The sequence below is a fragment of the Oculina patagonica genome, chromosome 1 (assembly GCF_052425735.1).
Source record: "Oculina patagonica isolate OP01 chromosome 1, crgOcupat, whole genome shotgun sequence".
In the NCBI taxonomy this organism is placed as follows: domain Eukaryota; kingdom Metazoa; phylum Cnidaria; class Anthozoa; order Scleractinia; family Oculinidae; genus Oculina; species Oculina patagonica.
Genome location: NC_135758.1, coordinates 43,846,939 through 43,854,671, shown reverse-complemented (window position 1 = coordinate 43,854,671; position 7,733 = coordinate 43,846,939). Strand labels below are relative to the sequence as shown.

At 36.4% G+C, this 7,733-nt stretch overlaps 1 protein-coding gene and 1 pseudogene across 3 annotated transcripts in view; one reads left to right on the top strand and one right to left on the bottom strand.

The window, feature by feature from the left end:
* Nucleotides 1-4,547, bottom strand: LOC144632914 (substance-P receptor-like; annotated as a pseudogene). Its single transcript, XR_013566964.1, has 3 exons — nt 4,482-4,547; nt 3,189-3,317; nt 1-1,615 (listed from the first exon to the last, which is right to left on the bottom strand). The product of XR_013566964.1 is annotated as a substance-P receptor-like (transcript).
* Nucleotides 1,509-7,733, top strand: part of LOC144632975 (substance-P receptor-like) — a 12,759-nt gene continuing 6,534 nt past the window's right edge. The window contains exon 1 of one of the 2 annotated variants that reach the window (XM_078491742.1): nt 1,509-1,621. The gene's annotated coding sequence lies outside the window, so the exon portion shown is untranslated. Of the gene's footprint in view, nt 1,622-5,486; nt 5,871-7,733 lie in introns of those variants that run through there. The other variant, XM_078491734.1, reaches the window with a different exon arrangement.

The following is a 7,733-nucleotide window of genomic DNA, read 5'->3' as shown; positions in this document are numbered from 1 at the left end:
AGCTAACATTCCCTCAAGAACACACTAGTCATATCGGAAAAAAGAAACCAACAGTTTACCATTACAGTTGCCTAGTTTTGGCCGTTAATTTTACACTGAGTCAAACTGTTAAAAATTCACTTGAAAGCTTGGGTATGCACACAAAGCCATATTTTGTGTTTCTCATATTCTTTTTCTCTTGGTATCTCGTGTAAGCATGGTAACATGGTGACATACTTGTTTTGGTATGTTTTATAAGTCTTACCCACAAGGCCAGTTTAGGTGTCAATGGCTCATATAAAAAATAGCGCCATTGAACAATATATATATATTCACTATTTAGCAATCGGTTCATGCTTAAGCATGCACTATCAAGTTACGGTTGCACGCGGGAAGTTTGAAGGGCACGAAAAAAAAAACTAAGGCTTGCTTGAGGCTAGCTTCTTGTGTGTCCTGCAAACTTCCCAAGTGCACAACTCGAGAGTGCACAGCTAAAGGCCTGAACCAATTGTTTTATAACATTGCCGGTAGACAAACTGGTCATCTTTGTGGTGGGCGTTCAGATTAGCCCAGAGGTCCCGATCCCTGGCGCAGACCAGAAGGATCGCGGCCTCTGGCGACGAGAATGAAATGCATGCCACTGGGGAAATCAATCTATATTTGCTGTAGGTCAACGCTTTTGGATCGAAATGAAAGAACATTATAAATATCGATAACTTTCCTTATTTTCCAGGCACCAAACAAAATCTTCAACCTGTTACGAAATTTCTGACTTAAAGTCAGATAAACGTAAGGATTAAGCCCACTGTAAACAATCGTGAACCAAATAAGAAACAAAAGCAAGCTATTATTTATCTGGACGCCAAAAAACTGCAACGTAACTGATATAAAGAATGGAAGCCAGCATAGTACGTATAAAACCACAATAATAATCATCATCCGGGTAACTTTTCTGGCTGTCTTCTTTGCTTCCGCCTGGTCTTCGTTCTGATTGGTTCCTTCTCCTGGTACCTCACGTGACCAGAGTTTGAAGCATACAATTGTGTACATAACCGCTACTATCAAAAGAGGCAGTAGAATTTTTACTGTTACTGTACTAATGGTAAATGTTGTCCATTCGTTATTTGAATCACAATGGTAATAATGGACTCCTCGGCCTTTTCCACCTTTGCACTAACAATGACATCTGTTGAAGTAAAAATAGACCAGACCCACAAGAACAGAATCGTTTTCTTCAAATGTTGGGATATCGGTGAAGCTCGCAAAGGTCGGGTTACTGCATAAAAGCGATCAACAGCAATTGTTGCAAGGATCCAGACTGAAAACACGGGTAGAATATACATACTTGCCACAAAGGACTTGCATGTAATGTCACCCAGAACTCCTTTAAACCAAACTCGATCGTTTGTTGTAGGACGTAGCAAATAGACTTCTAGTATCGCTGTCAGGGAAACCACGAGATCGGCGCATGCCTGGTTCACGATCAAATAATTGGTAGTGGTCTTCATGGAGTTATCTGTTCGTATAATGTGAATGATGACTGAGTTGCCGAACAGTGACGCCAGAACTATAATGACGTAGGCAAAGTGTATCAGTGCTGTAACTTCTATTGCTCCAACAACGCTGGTGTTGTTTTCTGAAGGTAAAAAAACACGTGTTATAAAGCTGTACACATAGTTCAGTCAAGTTTAGTAAAGATAAGAAATAGACCACACTTAAAGACGCGGGATGCATGCGGGGCACTTACAAGGCGGGAGTTAATGATTTTCAAGTTTTTTAATGTTCTTCTCAGTTGATGAGTTTTCGTCTTTTTTGAATGGCTAAAATGTCTAAGCGCAAACGTCAATAGTTATTCATCAGCCATAATGCGGATAGCATATTCAGCAAGTTGAAGTTTTGGTAAACGCTATGTGTAATAGAATACGTGACGAATGAAACAATACAACGGCGTTAAACGTCATCCAAGACAAAAGATTCGTTCAAAAGCTAGAGTTACTCTTTAATCAGACGTGGTTTTGGTGATTGAGGGACATATCCCTTCAAAGTACTTGCTACGCCAAACTCAAGACCTGCTCAGGCTGATATGTGTTTTTGGTTGGTTAATTATTCAGTATAGAGTTCTTATCCTACGTAGCGAGGCTTTTGTATTGCCTTATGCTTCTCGATGCGCCACATACTTGGGAAAGACAAGTGAAGAAATAATGACGGAAAACCCCCCAGCAGTTCTCTTGTCTGTTGTGTGATTGAGCTGTTCTTAAAGGACCTAATTATAGATCAGCAAACGCGCACCTCAGTAAAAGCCAAGCATCGGTAAGTTATATTTTAAAAACACGACGGTACCCAACCCAAGCAGCTCAGCATTGGAAAGATTTTCATCTTCGAAAATAAGAAATACCCTGTCATGTGACCGCGTTTATCACAACAGGAAGTTGACGTAGATAGCAATCGTTACAACAAGTGGCAAAGTTTGCATGGGTGGGGGTACTTTTCTATATAAGCTACATGCGTAAGTACGGCGGCAAAGGGTATAGTTTTCAAGCCGTTTTGGTCTGGTTCTTTACACCAGATATATAGAAAGGACCGCGCAGCACCCATGTAGATAGGGATTAATGAATATTTATGAGTATTATGCTGTGATTTAGCGTATCGGCAGTATTGCCTACTACCGGCACACCATACTCATAAATAATTCCTATGGTTTATGCACTCTGATCAACAATTAGGTACGATTAACGAAAGGAACTATTTTTTTATGAGAAGTGCTATTTATAAACATCAGGAATTTGTAGCTCTTGCGGAATATTACGCAGACTTAAGAACTTCCTGCGTACAATATCAGTGTTGTGATCAGTCTGAATAAGATAGGGAAAATCGCATATTTTGCTCTGAAATAGGGTTAGGAGTTCTGGATGCGCGTCACTCACCTCCACCCAAATTTTCGGATTTCCCCCCCCCCTCCCTCCCCCGGACTAAGTTAAACATGACTGCAGTTGTGTTTTATTCGTATGGAAATAAATACATCTTGTACATGACTGTTACTTAGCTTTTTTAGTTTTAACCCAGTCGTGAAAGACCAATAATAAAAGAAAATACAAAACAAAACAAAAAAACAACGAAACATCAGTCTGCATATGCAGATTAGCTCACTGTGAATTGGATATGTGCGGGAGTTTGGTAAAATATATTTCAATGACCATCTGCTCGGCTACCTTTGTTTTGAAGATCAAGGCTGGAGTTGATAATTGACTGCACGTTAAAGCTACCACTGGTTGCCAGAGACGTTAGATTCATCTTGTGTTCATTAGAATCGAATTCACTGCAGAGCAGTCTGAGGCCCTCTAATTAAAGGAATATAAAAGAAAAAAATTGAAATAATTCATTTTTTTTTTAGCAAAGAACATAAACAAACACTGCCTTAAATTTGTTTGCGTAAACTCCTTTTGAATTTCAACTGAACCAACACGGTCTAAGGTTTAAAACATTAACATTTTCTGAATAAAGGTGTAGCAAATTTTAATAACAAAAGCACGACGGATGTATTGCTTAATTTGCTTTATAAAACAACTTATGGTTTGCTACTTATTAAATTGAAACGCACGAAACACTGTCTTCAAAACAATTTGCTTCAGTCTCTCTTGGCTGTGTTATCTCACCTCACTGTTTCCGATCGGTCATCCGCGTTGTTTAATGGAAGGATGTCTTTCAACGTAATCAGTTACAGAAAAATATATATTCAATCGTTTTTCGTTGAAACATATTTTGCCCTTCTCTGTCCGGTTTCACATTCCATGGTCTCGTCAATATCTGTTCCATTGGGCAGATTATTCTTTGTATACAGTACGATTACGATAAAAAAGAATTAAAGATGCTTTTTGCAAGACATTCTTAATAATCCCTGATAAAATGCGTTACAGTCACTTTGAGTTGTGTTTTAATCATAATAAAGCGTTGCTGAATTAAACAAATAGAACTTGATTTCCATGTTCCACAGTAAAGATGTCTGGAAAGTGACAAGCATTGCTTATTCATATGAAATAGACATGAGACATCCAAAACTATATCAATTTTTCAAAATAAAGCATCATCTCAAACGAAAACGTCATTATTTTATTCATGTTCAGTTAGTAAGTTGAGTTTCACTCTTGCTCTCGTTAAATCCATCCACCTAAGTCTAGAAAGTTCCTCAAAACCCTACAAGTTCTGATGTATTCAGTAACCCTCGTTTGTTATTCGCTTCAAAGCTTCTGTGCTAATAAGACAGCCCCGGAATTATTTTCTCTTGTTTAACAACAAAGAAATTACCAACTTTTTTTCGCTCCTTTTGCATTACACTCTCTACAGCAATTTTATTATCATGAGTTTTTACCTCTTCGAAAATGAAAACTTACATGCAATAAACGAATGCAATTTGCATTGATACATCAAAATATCTCAGGAATTCAATAAAGATTTAATTTCTACTTCTATCAATTCTGCAGCTACAATGCTATGTTTTTACTCACTCTTTAAGTCGTAATATTCCTTGTTCATCAAGCAAGGCTCCCAAATCGAAACCCAATAAAGCGAAATACTTTTGTTCAGTTCTGTGTATAATTAGGAAGCCCCCTTCACTGGGTGTTTATGGATAACTTTAAGTGTAGCTTTTAAATGTAACTGTTTTCTCTACAAGTGAAGTAGGTGGTCGCAAACTTTAATGAAAAGTGAATGCGGGAGATTGGATTGTTTACAAATACAAGAGCACTCATAAGAAGGACGCCAGCCTTTTTAAAAGACCTTTGAAATCAACCAAATATTAGACAAAATAATGAAGTAAATATATTAATCTAAAAAGAGATTTCAACTAAACTGAAGTAACGATCTTCTCAGAGTGTTTAATGTTTTTCATGACAACTTTAAATCTCTCAGTCATTAGTTACATTTGCATATATACCACAAGTTGCACAAGTTATCAGAATTGCTTTGCGTGTGGCCAGATGCATGTATATGCGCAACACAAAAAATACATCATTCCTTGTTTCCTGAAAAACAAAAATGCCTTTTTTGGCAAATGCCTCTAACGACTCTTTGTGCAAAATTACTAAGATTATTAGAAAATGAATTTCACATATGCCAAACAACGTATATTTTATTTTAGCACAAAAATTAATTTTCGCCTGGAGCTACTTAATTAAATTTTTGTATGCCATTGAAAAATCCAAGGGAACCTTAAATTATTTCATGATATTTATAATTGTTATACGGGGAATCTACAAATGCTCAAAATTAATTACTGTCTAGTTTTTTTCTTTTTGAAGAATCAGATGCAAACTATTCTTCCTTTATGTTTTTAAAGTCGACAACGAAAATTGATTAAGGAAAATGTATGATTTGGCATTTTTATCTTTATCTCTCGTTGTTTGAGTTTCAGGGGCTTTTCTATTCTGGACAGTAATAAATACGGTTGAATCGCAACAAATAGCTAATGCATAGACCTTGTTGATCCAAAGATAGCTAAATTAGGTTTCAGGAGTTTCCCTTGTAAAGACAGCCTGTTTTTCACAAAGAAATAGTGAATGCCTAGATTCCCTATCAGACGCGCCTGCAGGGAATCTTGGTAGTTGTATTCTACAAAGCAAGTCCAATACTTGGCAACGTCGTGTACAACTACCATGATTCCTTGCAGGCGCGTTTCATAGTGGGAACTGGGTATTAAGTCTTGAAACGTGATTCGCCGGCGAGGATTCGGATATCGATCTCCCTCCATCGAGGCGTACATGATAAACACTACACCGAAGGGAATTACGGTCTTCAGTGGGAAAGCATCGAATCGTTTAAGATAAAAGCCATTTCCCAAATGCAAGCAATCGACTCCTGCTTGAAAGGATTGAAAACTTCATAAAGAAAGGATTGAGGTTTGTTGTTTGACTGACGCTTAGACAAATGTCCTAGACAAGTGGTATCCCTGTTAAAACTGTTTGATGGACGTGTTGTTATTTATTAGCAAAATAGAACGCCGAGCTCGACGAAATAAAGAGATCATGTCGCAGGGAAGATTAAAAATTGTTTAAAATATTTATTAATATTTTGAGCGTTATGAAACTTTTCATGTACGCATTCATTCCAGATTGCTTTTTTTTACATAATGCACCAAGAAAATTAATAGAAAATAAATGTGATTTAGTGCTAAGCTAGTAATATCCTTCACATGTTTCTACCTATATTGCTTTCATCGTATTTAGGGAACTAAGAAATGAGTTTGAATTAATTAAAAGGATGATCAATTTTCTTTGACGCAATTACAGTGAGCCATCATGTCTTATGGTTGTCAAAGCCATTGGAAACGAAAAGCATTCTATTGGAAGTTGTCTGGTCGCCTTAGCACTTTGCAATTGATTTAGTTTGAGACGGAAATTATATTTATTTACAGGCATAACATTAAACGCCGCCAAAACTTTGGCCAATAAAAAATTAACGACACTTGAAGGATTCCTGATATTATTATATTATACGTCGGCACATACATGAGAAAATTATTCGATTTTTCGAATCACGGACAACAGTAAATCATCTGAGGCTTTTGTGTAATGGCTGGCAATTAACTGCTTTTCTAGGACGCTGAAATTCCCTATACACTGTGAAAGGTGAGCAAAACTTATAAACATTTAGTTCTATACATTCGTTCATTTAATTGCTGTCATGTCACAATTAAATCAACTCGTTCATAAATTTATTTTATGCTATCCAAGAGGAATGAATCCGGATGCCTTTTTCCATAATAATAAAAGAGGTCCAGGTTTTAAGGTGTTTTAATTTTGTTAGGACATTGAAAGAAGAACGAATTTTCTTAAAAAAATATTTGGCAATATCTGTCTTAACCTAGTATAGTTGAACAAACCATTAATATTCTTATCACGGAGATCAGGACTAACCTTGCATTCTTTTAAGAATTAATCGCCTTAGGCTCAGTGAAAATTATTGAATATTTATCGAAACAAGGTGTTTGTTTAGATCGTCTTATTGCCTAAATTAATTTGTTAAACCTAAATTGATTCACAGTCGATGTATTAAACTACTGGGTGTACATACATGCAAACGAGCACTTGCATGTGTTGTTTCCATGTTTTATTTCATTATTTTGTAGTTCTTGATGTTCACCTCTGGAAATTTCACTAAGATCCATTATTTGATAAAAAAGTTAATAACATAAATCTGCAAATATATTGGCACTCATAAAATTTTCAAGTATTGGCCCTTAAAAGTAGATATTTAATCAGGGACATAAAGGAAGATCAAGTGTGAAACTGGGGCGTTTACCATTTGTATATGGAGTAATCGGTTGTTTCAGTAGGAAATTAAAACAAATGAAACGGTTTATACCAGCGGAAATTTTCCTGACAAAATGTAATACCTTCAGAGATAGTAACTTATTCTCACTTGTACCGGAAAAAAACCGGAATTTCTGCGCCATTTGTTGGCTTTACCAGGCTCCTCCCGAAATACACATAATATTTATGAGATGACCGATTCCCCTGTCGTTTATATCTCCCAGGCCTTCTCGGCTTTCGGAAGAAATATCAACTGAAATATATATCACTCGCTCTTAAGAACTTAGCAAGGTACATCTCATTCACGTTCCTGTCCGTTCTGTTTCCTTGACTAAGAAAAGTCCAGTACCATTTGTACAAATTTTAAGATTTCCAAACAACAGCATGAGTAGCAAAGCTAACTAAAAAACAACAACAACGTTATAGAAATTTTGTGACAGCTTGATTTTT